We start from the raw sequence: 15206 nt of genomic DNA on the forward strand, positions 1-15206 counted from the left end.
CCCCGAAGGGAACTAATATTAAAGGTAAATATGCTCAGTGGGAAGAAGGACGCGAGCGGGCTATATCTGGGATCAGAAATGGGAACAAAAACATACCAAGGGACAGGTGGGGACAACAGCCCATTTAGAAATTGACAAAGGATGCTTCCAACCATGAGTATCACCCCTCAGGAAGAGCCCAACATAATATTGCAGGTTGCTGGAACTCCATTTATTATTGATATGGGGGTACCCACATCCACTCTCGATCAGGAAATGGTATCAGAAAATGGAAAACAGCTATCAGACAATCGGTCTGTCTGGGTTCAAAGGCAGGGCACGTACATATTCACATACCCAGCCACTGCAAGTGGAATTCCAGGGGACCCAGTGTGAAGTTTCATTTACAGTCACCACCAGTCGGGGTGTAATCTAGCAGGGAGAGACTTGCTCTGTCCGTTGGAAGTCGAGATTCTCTGCGTGGACAAGGATGTCACCCTGGGACTAGTGAACAACCGACAGCTTCCCCAGTTACTGACACCCCCCAGTGGTGGGCACTTAATCTGGATTCCACTGCGTTTGAACCCCTTCTGCCAGCGGCCGACCCTCATGTGACTCTGTGCTATGACCCTCCGGGGTGCTCAACTGAGGAAAGCCAGTATTATGCACCCCTCGAGGGACAGAAGTTCCCAGTCACGGTGATTGGGGAGATTAAAGGAAAAGAGGTCAGCGCATTACTGCCTGAAGTTCCGGATTTCCTTTGGCGACAGACAGGACTGGTGCTTCCCTATATCACTGTCTGGGTTTGCCCTGGGTTAAAGCCAAAGAGCCCAGAGTTCAATTCAGAAGGTTCAAAGGAACATCTAAACAAGCCTGATGCATTTTGGAAACAAGTCCTGTGGACTGATGAAGTTAAAATAGAACTCTTTGATGGCAATGAGAAAAGGTATGTTTGGAGAAAAAAGGGTGCAGAATTTCATGAGAAGAACCCCTCTCCAACTGTTAAGCACGGGGATGGATCGATCATGCTTTGGGCTTGTGTTGCAGCCAGTGGCACGGGGACATTTACTGGTAGAGGGAAGAATGAATTCAATTAAATACCAGCAAATTCTGGATGTAAACATCACACCGTCTGTAAAAAAGCCGAAGATGAAAAGAGGATGGCTTCTGCAACAAGATAATGAGTTGCACTCACAGTCCCCCAACCTAAACATCATCGAGAATCTGTGGATTGAACTCAAAATAGCAGTGCATGCAAGATGGCTCAAGAATCTCACAGAACTAGAAGCCTTTTGCAAGGAAGAATGGGCGAAAACCCCGCAAACAAGAATTGAAAGACTCTTAGCTGGCTACAAAATGCATTTACAAGCTGTGATACTTGGCAAAGAGGGTGTTACTAAGTACTGACCATGCAGGGTGCCCAAACTTTTGCTTCAGGCCCTTTGCCTTTTTTGTTATTTTGGAACTGTAAAAGATGGAAATTAAAAAAAAAGTTTCCTTGCTTAAAATATTACTGAAATGTGTCATCTTTAACTTATGTCTTTTGGAAATCAGTTCAACCTTTACTCGTTTAACAGTAACAGAAACTTTGACCAGGGGTACCCAAACTTTTGCATGCCAGTGTAATTGAGCAGGCCTCTTTTGAATCGGCTGACTCCGCCCAGAAGGCTGAGCTGTTTGCTCTGACTCCTGCCTGTATCCTAGCAACAGACTAAAGTGCGGACTTTTACACGGACTCCCGTCATGAACTGACTACGAGGCTTTGGGGATTCCTGACTTCCTCTGGCCACCGCATTAGTAATGCTACCTTTGTAGACAACTTACTCACCGCTCTACAGCTACCTCGAGTTTTGACTGTTATTAAAAGTGCAGCCCATACCGGGGAATGTGATGAGATGTTTAAGGGTAATGCTAGGGTTGATGCAGCTGCCAAACAGACAGCCTTGAATACCACACTTTTAGTCCCCTGGGGAACCCAGCAAGCTCCTATTAGACAAAATCTAAGGACAAGTATGCCGGACTTGTGGGAAATACGTAACTAACAGGGGGACGCCCCTGAAGGAGAGAGCAAACTATGGTCCCACATGGGTTGCCACCTCGAACCTCAGACAGATTTATGGGTGTCCCCTGCGGGACAGATCTGTGTTCCCTCCGTGTTCTTACCTATTTTGATAGATCATGTACATAATTGTACACACTTGGGCAAGGAGGGGATGGTTAATACATTACTACAATCTTGATTTCCAGAAAGCAGCTGAAAAGCGAGCCAAAGCATGCTTAAACTGTAAAAAAAAACAAATGCTGGAAAGGGGATGCCTTGTGGTTCCGGAACTACCCCCTTGCCTGGTGGACCTTTTTCTTGTTTGCAACTTGATTTTATAGAATTACCTGGAGTACACTGTTATAGGTATTGTTCAGTGATAGTAGATGTATTTAGCAGATGGATTGAAGCTGTTCCTACCACTATGATTGTTGTGAACATATTGCTAAAAGAAATAACTCCTCGCTATGGACTTCCGGAAATGATCAGCCAGGACAATGGGCCAAAATAAATGAGGAAATCTGTAAAGAACTTGCTATAAAACAGCAGTTCCACTGCACCTATCATCTGAATGCAGCGACATAGTGGAAGGAGCCAGTTGAAAGATAAGTTGGCAAAACTTACACAAGAAACTGAAATGCTCTGGTTGAAGGTTTTACCCTTAGTCCTATTCCATATGAGAATCACGCCATCAAGTAAGAAATCACCTGCAGAAATTATCTACGGGAAGCCCATGAGAACCCCATGGGGACCCCGACCTTGTTTGCCGCTCCTCCCTGAGAGCTTACCTGCAACATTGGATATGCATACCTTGGGGGAGGAGATGGGAAAATACTTATGCAAATTAACAACATCAAGCTTGCATTCACTGGTACGACAGGCCTATCGAGAGGACAAAACCCAAACTAAAGGTGACCACTCCACCATCAAGACTGGAGATTTTGTCCTGCTCAGGAACTGGGATGGTAAGAAGTTGGAACCAAGGTGGAGAGGACTGTAACAAGTGCTACTGACAACACCTCCTGCAGTGATGGTGGAAGGGCAGCTCCGATGGATATATCGAACGGACTGTAAACACGTTACTGGCAGAACTGATAAGGACTGAATAATGTACTGGTCAATGCTGATTTTAATGACCCTAAGGGAACCTGCCCCTGTCTCGGGAGGCCCCCAGTTTAACACTTTCCTGTCCCTCTGCCACACCTACGCTGAGCAAGTTGAGCGGGGAGCACATTGGGTATGTGCCCGGATTCTCCAACAGGGTAAGACTATGTCAGTGGTGCCTCTGAATACTAGTGGAGTCAATTCAGTTCTGGTGTTTTCTGATAGCCGTAATGGTAACATTGTCAATTGCACCATATCCAGGTCTGGAAGGTGAGACGGGGGATGGTGTTGCTTTGAGGGTTGGAGTCATAGATCTCCTCCACAAGACTTCTCCAAGCTATGGCCGAGGATAAGAGTTACATCTCCAGCAGTGGTTAGTGCTACTTGTTGGTGTACCCAGAATGAGAGTGCACCCTATCAAGTGGGAAGTAGTAACTGTACCAAGAGTCAAACTTATGATACCCCTGGACCACTAAATGGAGCTTATTGTGTTTGTGGAAATAGGTCCTATCCCTGGCTGCCGGGAGAAAGAACAGGGCAGCGGCATGGAACCACACCCCACCAGACGGGTTCTCGAGGGGGGACGAGGGTTGGAGTGGTTGTTGCTACTTGGCCGACCTTGTGCCACACTTGAGGATCCTGCCTCAGTCTCAGGATCAACCCCATTGGAACAGGCAATGAAGGGGTATAACCGAATCTGAGAGATTTCGGATGATTGCCTCTCCCTCCTACGGGGTAACCAGAAATTCCAGGGAAATAATTAATTTACCAGCCGCTCTAGAAGAACTGGCCAATAATACAGCCGGAGCAGTGACTGACACTCAAGCACAGGTAACTGAGATGATTGCAATTCGCCAAACAGTGCGACAGAATCGGATGGCCCAAGTCTTTATATTAGCAGAAAAAGGAGGGACCTGTGCTATCTTAGCTAAGGAATGCTGTCCTTATATCCCTGACGAATCGTCCAATATTACTGACTTGTCTAAACACATAACCCAAGAGATTCAGAAAATTCAAGATGTTGGCAGTAAGCTGCACAATTTTGGGACCAGTAAGGCAGGGGGGTGGCCCTGGCCCTTCAATATATTCGGGGAATTCTGGGGGTTGTTTTTGGATTTTGGAAGTCTGATTGTATTAGTTTTGATTATTGTCTGTATCCTACGGTGCCTTTGGCCATGTTTTGTATCATGTTGTAGAAGTGACAATCTGTTCTGAAAGGTTATCGTGCAATAATAAAAAGGAGTTTTAAGGGTATTGGGGGATGTAAGAAATGATTCTTAGACTCTTGTGAATAACGGGTTAAAATTAAGTGCGGTACATGACAATAATAAACGATTCCCCACTTTAGCTGTGTGGGAATATTAGACAGACAGAGCATAACCTCTGGAACTCCTGGAGGGAGATTTCACTGAAGTGTTCAAATGTTTGAGAAGCCCGGAAAAACAGAAAAGGCTTCCCTCTTGCATTAATCGGGGTATATATCTTGAAACATTGGCTGCACTTCGAGAATTTGTAACAGTGGAATGGAGACGATGAAAAAAGAATGCCCACCCACAATGAGGGTACGTGACAGACCTGGATCTTACTCGCTTGTCCGAACAAAAGAAAAATTAAACTGCACAACCACGAGAAACAAACCCGCAGACGGAAGGAACCACAGATGTGACGTCAGGCATGTGTAGGGGAGAGTGGATAGGATTTTTGGTTCCATGCCTCTCTTCCAGGGAAGGTGGGACCTGCACAGAAGGGACCACAGCAAGAGAGAAGGTTCTTTGGAAACTGAAGAAATGGCTCTGGAAGACTGGAAAATTGCAAAAGTCACTCCACTCTTCAGGAAGGGAGAGAGACAGAAGAAAGGAAACTATAGGCCACTTAGTCTAACAGTGGTTTGAAAGATGTTGGAGTCGATTGTTAAGGATGCGAGTTCGGGACACTTGGAGGCACAAGATAAAATAGGCTGGAGTCAGCATTGTTTCCTCAAGGGAAAATCTTGCCTGATAAATTTGTTGGAATGCTTTGAGAAATAATAAGCAGGGTAGATAAAGGAGAATTGGTTGATGTTGTGTACTTGCATTTTCAGACCTTTGACAAGGTGCCACTCATTAACGAGCTCTGAGCCTGGTTGGGTGGCGATGAGGAAGGATCTGATCTCGGGTTTGTGTAAATCGAAGGGCGGTTGCAGTGGGAAAGGGCCGGGTCCGAGCCAGACGGCTGGACAGTCTGGGCCGGGAATGTAGGATCAGTTAGTTCTGGTTCCCCAAGCTGTGAGAGTGGATGGGGGTAACGAGGATCTGTTTACGTGTACGGGTGTGGGGTAAATGGTGGGAAAGTTGTGGGGCTACTGGTGGGGTGGAGGGAGGTTGGGGATGTGGGTTATCGGACACAGTGTGACCCGGGAGAATGGGTCCTAGGGAAGATTTACTTGTAAGCAAAGGAGGATCTGGTCCATTGCATCAGACAGCTGTCAGGAAGCAACAAATCTCTATATTAATCACTGTCTAATCTTGCTGCTACCATTGTGTTTGTCACAGAGCCTAGAGTCTGGGAACAGCTCAATGGCAGGAAGCAGATGGTGATGATGGGAGGCTGTTTATTGGAATCAAGGCCCGTGTCTCCTGGAGCTCCCCAGGGTGACACCCATTGCTACTTGTCATCTATGTCAATAATCTGCTGGAGAATGTACAGGGAATGGGTAATCAGCCTGCAGCAAGTAATTGCTAACAATTACTTCTTTTTGTAAGATAGTAAATATAAACACCCCTCTTTCCCTCTCCACACTCAGAACCAACCAAAAGCTACTTCAGAAACTGCAAGTTCTTCAAATGAGCAAACACTGAGGGAATGTGAGTGACGTTAAAGAGCTGGGACACTGACAGTACATTACCAGACCTGGAGTGATTGCAACTGGGTCTGACAGACTTAACTGATACATTCATTCTCACCTCAACTATTCCCTACTTTATTTTGTACAGATACTGTAAATTCCAGTATATAAGCCAAGAATTTGGCCCTAAATTTTGGTTAAGGGGTCAGCTTATACAAAGGGTGCCAAATTTGGAGAAACGAATACAGGGAAGACAGGTCGGATTTATTGGTTGCTTTTGAGTCAAATTTGTTCCACTCTCAACGCATGAATTCTTTGGTTTGTTTAAACTGACATCTAGTGGCTGGAGCACGGAGATCAAACCACCGGGGATGACTGCAATGTCCGTATTTTCAGCTTTCAATGCTGCTTTTGTCTCACCTGACAAGTGCGCTTTGAACACGTCCCAGACAAGTAGCCACTTTTCCTTCCTGACACCTTCGACGCCACACCTCTTTAACCCACTTCAAGCAACCGGCTTCGTCCATCCAGCACCATTCTTGAACGTAAACAACAACTCCCCACGGGAATTTTCTCAGCAATCTTTGTTTTTTGTCTCAACCCAAGATCACGTCTATTCATAAATCGGGTGTACCAACTTCGCATAGCTTTGAAATTTTCACTGACCTCATGGTGTTTTTCGTCCCATTTCAACGCTTGAACTCAAATCATTTCTCTGGTAACAATGTATCCGGATGATTGCTGGTGATTCACTCATTCTAAAACTTTTTCTTCCGGTTCTGGCCACTGGCATGTTTTCCCGCAGTTTGCACATTTCGTCTTTGGCATTTTCCTCAGCGTGTCCTCTGCCTTTCTCCACTCTCTCACTCTCTCTCGTTTACACTAAACCTCTTAGAAGCTGCAGAATTATTCATTCCTTTAGCAGAATCAACAACCTTCAGCTTGAAGCCAGCATCATATCGCATTCATTTTAATCTTTTGTACATGGTGGTCACAAACTCAATACAGAGTACACATACTGATCCCACCACCCCGTGTTATGTTTTAAAAAAATTACGATGGGTGATAAATGGTTTCGTGGGGGTGCATTTCAGAGGCTTCTTTACCATTGGAGACATAATCCAAAATCTCCCTCCCTGGTTTATTTATTATGAATTCGCTTATAATGCTCTTCAATGTGTAAGCCTGTTTTCTTAGCAGGTACCGGTTCACAAAATTTTCAGGTTCCGGATCCGGCAAAGCTGAGTACCGGCACGTGAGATCTTGTGATCGTTTCTGGTTAAATCAAAAACCTTTATAAAAGGGGTCAGCTTAAGTCACTTTTTTTAACCTTGAAAATGGGGGTTGGCTTATACTCCAGAAAATACGGCATGTAATGTCTAAAGGATCAGTGTTTGAGTAAATGAGACTCACCAAACTTGCTCCTGACTGAATCACTGGAAACCCTGAGTCAGAAGGGTTTCTCTCCAGTCGGTGCTCTCAGTCCTCGGGCTGGTTCACTTGCTGCTGTTCCCTCATCTTCAGTCGTGGTTTGCTTCCAGTTGTGGGCTTTTCTTCCAATAAATCTCTCACCACAGGTCTAACTTTAACACGAAAGATAATGAAGCATGATAACAATACAAAGGAGAACAAAATATTTCTGCTCACTGAAATCTAAACATTGAAGACAAATATAACGATCTCAGTGAACAAATCTGTAATTGTCCCTGACACGTCACAAAACCTGATATGGGATAGGAAGGAGTCATCGTTCAGTCATGGTAAGATATAAGATGTAGGGACAGAATTAGGTGATTCGATCCATGGAGTCTGCTCCACCACTCAACTATGGCTGAGATTTATTCCAGCACCATATTCCTGCCTTCCTCCTGTAACCCTGAAGCAACTTAGCAATCATGAGTATATTAATCTCTGTCATAAATATACCCAAATAGCAACCTCAACCAACCTCTGTGGCAACAAATTCCACAGATCAGTCATCTTTTGGCTGAAGAAATTTTTCGCATCACAGTTTTGAAGGGAAGCATCCGTCTAATGGAAACATCCTCTCCATGTCCACTGTATCCAGGCTTTTCAGCATTCGGTAGATTTACTTAACCATACATCCCTCCACCACCCCCACCGTCCCTCTGAACTCTATTGAACACAGGTCCAGAACCATCAAATGCTCCTCATACATAAAGCCGATCATTCCTGAGATTATTCACGTGAATCTCATTAGCAACAACTGCACTGAACACATTCCCAAGTATAACAGACAATCAGGAAATTTAAACCACTCCAGACTGAATGGAATAAAAAGAAACTGGATTCACCAGAATCGCTCAAAAGGTAAGGAACTGCTGTGGGGAGAACAACAAAGTTAACGATTCAGGTTCACAATCATTTGTCAGAATGGATTCAGAATTTATCATTTTTAGTGCAGATCTCCAGCAAACTGAGTTTCTGTTTGTTTTCCACAGTCTGACAGACAGGTGACAGCAAGGAGGAATTTCCAAACACAGTTCAAACACTGAACCCCCCACCCCCCACCCCAGGTCTATTTCTACTGGTTCAAACACAGAACAGGATGGAATACAAACTCATTCTCTCCTCAGATTAGCAGCATTGCTTCCAAAGGAACTCCAGAAAAAAACCCACTTGATCCCAGACCAGAAATACTCGCTCAACGCCTCGTAAACCCGGTCAGCTTGATCCCCGGGTCCATGTTACTTGGATCTAAACAGGGGTGCAGTGCTGCCGGAGCTCACCGGAGCGCCACTCCAGCACCTCTGTAAAAAAATCAAAATAAACAAGCGGGGAATTTAACAGTGGCTGCATATTAAATTGAGGGAATTTTACAGAAGTGGGGGCTGGGGATAGGGGTTGGTGGATGGGGGAAAATGCCACTAATAACATTAAAATAAGATATTTGATTGTTTTTGGTGAAATCCTGGAGCTGTGACTGTGCTGATCCGTGGAGTACTCGCTAATACAAAAGTAAATTTTTCTCACTAACAATCCTATGGCTTCTAAGCAAACAACATTACTCCACTTGCTTGACAATTATATTTTATGATAATTAGTGAATGCAACCGTGCATTACTTTGTCATATTATTAAATTAAGTGTTATATGTTATATTGTACCAGTTATATACTGAAATGCAGTGATTGGCAAAAATCTTGTTAATGTCTTAACTATTACTGTATTTCTGTGGAGCTCTGGAATTCATATATATTTCTTTCATATTTGTTTAGTGTTCGACATTATAAAAAGCCCTATTCATGTATATATATATATGTATATACACCCAATTTGTGTACCTGCTCATCACACGAATGGGGCAAGGAAGTTGCCCAGTACATGAAATGAGCAGGTACACAAATTAGGTGTGACATACGAGGGGTAATTGATAAATTCGTGGCCTAAGGTGGAAGGAGCAGATTTCAGAAAAACTAGCAATTTTCCATTATCTGAAACAGAAATACCGCAAGAGTTATTAATTTCAAACTTTCTGCATAATCACTCAAAGAGTTGAACTGCAAGTGCATGTAACTTTGAGCTGTACGACTTTAGGCCTTCTAACACAGGCCACGAACTTATCAATCACCGCTCGTACAGCTCCGGCGGCGAAAAGATTGGCATTGCACCCCTGCTCCAGCTGTCCGGCAGAGCTCGGGCCCGGCCCTTTCCCAATGCAACCGGCCCCCAATTTACAGAAATCCGCCGGGATCAGACCCCACTCACCCCCGCTCTAGTCTGAGAACCTCCAACAGCAGCTGTAGTCGGCACTGCGCATGCGTTTAACAGGAGGATTTCCGCAGCACCACCGGTGGCCGGAGGACCGTACAGCGACACCAGGGGCCGAAGGTCTGCACATCGCCACTAGTGGCCAGAGGTCCCTGCAGCGCCTCCTGTGATTGGAGGCGGGAGGGACAACGGAGAAGCAAATCACAAACGAGGAAATCTGCTGATGCTGGAAATTCAAACAACAACACACACAAAATGCTGGTAGGACACAGCAGGCTAGGCAGCATCTATAGGGAGAAGCGATGTCGACGTTTCGGGCCAAGACCCTTCGTCAGGACGACGTTTCGGGCAGAAACGTCGACAGTGCTTCTTCTTATAGATGCTGCCTGGCCTGCTGTGTCCCACCAGCATTTTGTGTGTGTTGTTTTAATTTCCAGCATCTGCAGATTTTCTCCTGGTTGCTCTTTAAAGTCTGCAAATGCAGGAAATCCACAGCAACACAAACAAAATGCTGGCGGAACTCAGCAGATCCGGCAGCATCTATCGAAAAGAGTCGACAGTCGTGAGAAGTCAGAGAGAAAGAGAGGGAGTGGGAGGGAGGGAGATTTGTTCACCGGAAAGAGAAATCAATATTCATGCCATCAGGTTGGGGGGAGGGGCTACCCAGACGGAATATAAGGTGCAGATCCTGGACCTTGAGGGTGGCCTTAACTTGGCACAAGAGGAGGGGATGGGTTGACACGTCGGATCGGGAATGGGAATCGGAATGAAAATGTTTGGACAGCGCAAAGTCCCGCTGGGAGCGGATAGTTCAAAGGTCAGTTTATTATCAAAGCAGGTATCCATACACAACTCTTGCGTTTTTTTTCTCCAGAGAACCACAAAACAAAGAAAGAGCATGAAAGTCGTTCAGAGAGAAAAATCAAACTCCCACCCCACCCCCGCATCAAAAAGAATGACATCCAGATCATCGACCCCCAAAACCCACCCCTCCCGCACAAAAGGGAACAATAACATCGATCCGCCCCCCAAAAAAACAACCCTACCCCGCACAACTGCGGAGGAGCTGGTGTCACCAGTGTAGAGGCGGCCGCATCGGGAGCAGCGGACACAATAGGCGACCCGGGAAGATTCACAGGTGAAGTGTCGCCTCACCTGGAAGGATGTTTGGACAACGGAGAGAGTTCGGCCGTCCGGCCCTTTCACGGTGACACCCCGAACTCAACATCAAATCTGTCCAAACGAATCTGGGCGAACTTTAATGACCAATAAATATAATTCCCCTCAGCGATCAACTGTCTGAATGTATAACTGACTTTAAAGAGGAAGGGGTGTCTATGGTCCACATTGTCAGGGTGTTGAGTTTACCAGGGGACAAAGACTGCAGGGACGAGAGATTTTCTGTTGACTAATACACTGTGTGTGGACCCCGCTGGCAATTCTGGTGTTGTGACCCGAATCGAGACAAACACCACGGTGCCCACTCCACCATCAACACGGCACAGCCGGACACATAACCGGGGACTTTACATCTCACAACACTGGATTCAGTGAAGAAACCCGTGATTAATGTTGTTGTCCCACTGAAATCATCAGAAACGTCCATTCAGGTGTTTTCAAATGGGAGCGCCCTCCCACGGATGACGTCACACAGCTCCGCCCTCCCACGCGACTGACGTCACATATAGGCTCCCCACACCGGGATCTGCCTCACGTGCGCGGTGTCTTACGTCACCCGCGCGCTGGAGAGCTCGAGCTTTATCGGTTTAACGGCTGAGTTACCAATCACGTGACCATCCCCTCCCCCACCGCTGAAAAACAAAGCTTCAAGAGCTTCGCTTTTTCCATTGGTGCGCAGGAATGTCAATCACTGGGTACACCCAATAGCGAAAGCGGACAAGCCGAGAGGGCGTTACCCCGCTGAGTTCGTCTCTCGCTGCGGTGCCGGAGTCTGGACAGAGCGGAACAAATCTCAATGTAAATGTCCGCTTTCTGACTTCTATTTCCCTCCGAGGGAAGTTGGGGAGTTTGTGCAGCGTCTCCTGCGGCCGGAGTCTGATGTATCGCTGAGAGGTAGGAGGAGACCGCTCGGCCCGTCGGTTTGATGCCGGCTCCCCGGGGTGAGGGAGGGAGAGGGGGATTTTATTGAAAGGATGAAGATGGTGAGAGACGGGTCGGACAGGATGTTTGTCCCGGTGGGGACAGGAGGGGCTCATCTGTGGAAATGTCTGAGCCCACGGTGGTGGCGAGCAGAGGGATTCACCACATTGGGGGGCAAACACCGGCAGACTGTTGCCCTGCAAGCGGGGCCAGTGGTCCGGGCAAAGTGACAATTATTTGGGATTTGTTGAGACTGTACCTGGAATATGGTGTAAAATCCCACTCCCCATACTAACACGGGTTAAACAGACCAAAGAACAAACTGCCGGAGGAACTCAGTGGGTCGGGCAGCATCTGAGGAGGGAAATGGACCATCAACATTTCGGGCCGAGACCCTCCCTCTGGACTGAGAGTGGACGGGAAATAGTCAGAAAAGAGGTGAGGGGTGGGGATGGGGCAAGAGCTGGGGAGTGAGAGGTGGATCCAGGTGAGGGGGGAGGTGGGAAGGTGGAAATAGTGACGGGGTGGGAGGTGAGTGTTTGGGGCAACACGGGGCTGCAGACGATGGAAATAAATTCCATAAAGGATTAACAAAGAGGTTAGAGAGTATTTGTTATAGAGAGTGCAATGAAGATTCACCAGACTGGTCCCTGGAGTGGTGGGTCATCATATAAGAAAGATCAAATGTGATAACCCTTTCATTTGAGAATCGAGGACTGAGAGGTGAACACATTGAAATACACAACATCATTACCAGTTGAACCAGGAATCCCAGTCTCTGAAAAAGGGGATGGACTGCCCCGGACTGAGATGAGGGGAAATGTCTCCACTCTGAGGGTGGGGAATGTCTGTAAATCCCACCACAGAGGATAGTGAATACTCGGTGATCGTCCTCACATAAAACAGAGGCCTGCAGATATGTGGAGACCAAAGGGATCAAGGAAATGAGCATCGTGCAGAAACATGTGTGATGGGAGAGCAGCTGCCATCTTGTTGATGGTTAGAGGGGCTGAATGGCCCCCTCTTGCTGTTTCTCATTTGATGTTTCAGTGTTCCTGTCCAGGGAGGCTGGAGGAATATGAATAGAAATTAGTGTTTATAAACATAGACTGATTTAAATGAACACTGAACATTTCCTGTTTGGGTCTGAATTGTGTGTTGTACTGGGATGGAAATTGAGCCCATGACTCTGTGACCTGGGGCTGGAGGGAAAGGGACAGGGAAGATATGGAGGGAAAAACTAAACACGTATCTGGTGTAAGTATGGAATAATGTGAGAAATGTGACGGATGAGTCGGGATGCGTGTGAGGGTGAGGAGCGGAGTCAGCGGTTCAGGTGGGAGACCCTCCACCCGTCAGCTGATCCCGTTTCCTGGTCACGTTTCTCTGCAGATCTGCAGCATCTGCGGGTCACTGCTTTATGTGTACGTGTAGCTTCATCTTTCCTCGTTCAGACAAGGACGTGAGATCCGGATCTGTCACTTCCTCTCGTTGCGTGTGGACAATGTTCTTTTTCTGCAATATTTTCAGCATGTTTCATTCCACTCTTTACTGGCTGAAGTGCAGCCGATGTTTCTGGATGTGTGACCCATTTATGTGAGAATTTAGCCTTTTGATTTATCAGAGCTTCTCATAAATATGTACGGTTCACTCCAGAATTTCCAAAGCAACAACCCAGTCAAATAGTTCCACACAATTAAAATAGTTTATTACATTTGTATTATTTTTAAATTTTGTACTACTGATTTAATTTAACTATAGAATATGTATATTTTTGTAATTCATAGCTGTTAAAATCTATTGTTATGAGTTAGGTTCTACTGCTGCCGCAGAGACAACAAATTTCTTGGCATATGGCGGTGCTATTAAACCTGATTCTGATATTGATATGGGAGACCCACCACCGGTCACGATCCCAGTTACCGTAATGTGAGATTGAAGCCTATTCTATTTACTGGTATTCCTCAGAAAAGTCAACAGTTAAGTTTCCTTCTGAGGTTCCAGAGCAGAAGCTCAGTCTGTCTAATATTTCCACACAATTAAAATGGGGATATTGTTTATTATCATCACATACTGAGCTACAGTGAAAATCTTGCCTGACGTACCATCCACACAGATCAGTACATTACGACAGTACATTGAGCTGATATACGACAAGACAATAACTGTAACAAAGCATTATGGCTGCAGAGAAAGTGCAGTGCAGATAGACATATGGTGCAGGGTCACGTCGAGTTACATTGTGAGGTCGAGTCCATTTTATCATTCATTTGGCTTATAACCACAGACAGGAAGCCGACCTTGAGCCTGGTGATACGCACTTTAAGGTGTTTCTATCGCTTCCTTGAAGGGAGAGCAGGTTTGCAGCAAGAATGTCCAGGTTGTGAGGATCTTTGAGTTCATATCCTGCTTTTCTGAGGTAGGGGAAGTATAGGAAGAGTCAATGGAGGAGATGCTTGTTTCTCTGGTGTTCTCTGCTCTCCAAAGCTCTCTGCAGTTCCTTGCAATCATAGGCAGAGCAGTAGCCATACCAAGGCGTGAAGTGTCGACAAGAAGCTCATAGACCTTGGCCTTCACCCTGCCTTGTGCAGCTGGATCCCGGTCTTCCTGTCAGATCGCCAGCAGGTGCTAAGTGTGGACTCCCTCACTTCTGTCTCTCTGACCCTCAGCACACATAACCCTCAGGGTTGCTCCCTGGCCCCCTCCTTTACTCTCTGTGCACCCACGACTTGTGTCGCCACTCACAGCTCCAATCTGTGAATTATATTTGTTGACGACACTACACTGATTGGCCTAATCTCAAATAATAATTTTCAATCAATCTTCTGACAAGGCTCGGTCCAAACAAACTTTTCGCCCTTCTTCAGGAGATTACTCAGCGGAAAAGCGATACAAGCAAAGTTCTTACAGAACTTACGATAATATCCAACTGTTCCCAGAAACCTTCCAAGAGCCTTGTTACCAGTCGGAATAGAAACTTCAGAAAATTGCCTGGACTTTTGCCTGAACAGGAACCAATTTGCCTTGACCTACAACATTGCCAAGATAGGTCACAGTGACATGGCCAAATTCACTCTTAGGTAAGTTAACTGTAAGTCTGGCCTGGGAAAGCCTGTCAAACAGCTTTTCTACCGCAGAGATATGCTCTTCCCAAGTGTCACTCCCTGTGACTATGTCATTAGTATAGGTATCTGTGTGTTCCAACCCTCGAATAACAGAATCAATCATTCTCTGGAATGTTTCTAGAGCATTTTTCATTCCAAATGGCAAAACATTGTATTCGTACAACCCAGGTGTCACAAACACAGAAATTTCTCTACCTCTGTCCGTCAATGGAACACACCTATACCCTTTCAACAGATCAATCTTTGTAAGAAATTTAGCTTTTCCAGCCTTATCGATGTAATCATCCAACCTAGGGATAGGA

At 45.9% G+C, this 15206-nt stretch overlaps 1 protein-coding gene across 1 annotated transcript in view; it reads right to left on the reverse strand.

Moving 5' to 3' along the window:
• The window catches only part of LOC140721472 (uncharacterized), a 32403-nt gene extending 22674 nt beyond the window's left edge, over positions 1-9729 (reverse strand). The window contains exons 1-2 of the mRNA XM_073036295.1: positions 9677-9729; positions 7362-7531 (exon numbers count right to left, since the gene is read on the reverse strand). The gene's annotated coding sequence lies outside the window, so the exon portion shown is untranslated. The remainder of the gene's footprint in view (positions 1-7361; positions 7532-9676) is intronic.
• Positions 9730-15206: the final 5477 nt, after the last annotated feature.

Source organism: Hemitrygon akajei, unplaced genomic scaffold (genome assembly GCF_048418815.1).
Source record: "Hemitrygon akajei unplaced genomic scaffold, sHemAka1.3 Scf000056, whole genome shotgun sequence".
In the NCBI taxonomy this organism is placed as follows: domain Eukaryota; kingdom Metazoa; phylum Chordata; class Chondrichthyes; order Myliobatiformes; family Dasyatidae; genus Hemitrygon; species Hemitrygon akajei.